The sequence below is a fragment of the Brassica oleracea genome, chromosome C2 (genome assembly GCF_000695525.1).
Source record: "Brassica oleracea var. oleracea cultivar TO1000 chromosome C2, BOL, whole genome shotgun sequence".
Taxonomy (NCBI): domain Eukaryota; kingdom Viridiplantae; phylum Streptophyta; class Magnoliopsida; order Brassicales; family Brassicaceae; genus Brassica; species Brassica oleracea.
Window position 1 is genome coordinate 10,636,993 of NC_027749.1, and position 698 is coordinate 10,637,690.

Consider the following 698-nt stretch of genomic DNA (forward strand, 5'->3'; position numbering starts at 1 on the left):
CGTAAACATTCGATGTAAACTCCATGTAATGTTTACGAGGAGTTTACATCGTTTCTTATTATATTATTAGTAATTAGTATATAATAAATTTTAATTTATATTTAATATTCATAATTTAAAATCATTTAAATTTTAAAACGAAATATGAAATTGAAAAACATATTTTAAAAAGGCATTTAAAAGTCATACAATAATATTTAAATTCATAATACAAACAGAAATATAAAAAAAACTAAATATCCTCGAAGTAGTTGGTGGGGTTGCTCGGCTGTTGACGGGTTGGATCAGACTGTTGGGGATCTCGTACTGGCAACCCAAAAGCGGCTTGTCTCTCACTCAACATTCTCTGCATAACCGGGTTTCCCACGGCCATCACGTCTAGCAAATCCTCAAGAGAGTCTAAACGAACCTGTTGGCTATCCATTCGAGCCTTCATCTGAGCAGTCTCTTCATCCCGTCTCGAATTGTATGATGAAATTACCCTCTCAACTTCGTTAACAGAGCCTATACCGACTATCCGTCCCTTCTTTTTAGGAGTCACCTATAAAATCAAAACATATATTAATATAGTTAATTATGTTAAAATATTTAAAATAATGTAAACAAAAATTTTAAGTTGTTCCTCTTCGAAGATTCGGTCGGCCTCTTCGGTGGACAATGTGACTGGTAATCCATCGGGAGACTCCTGGGTTAGTTGC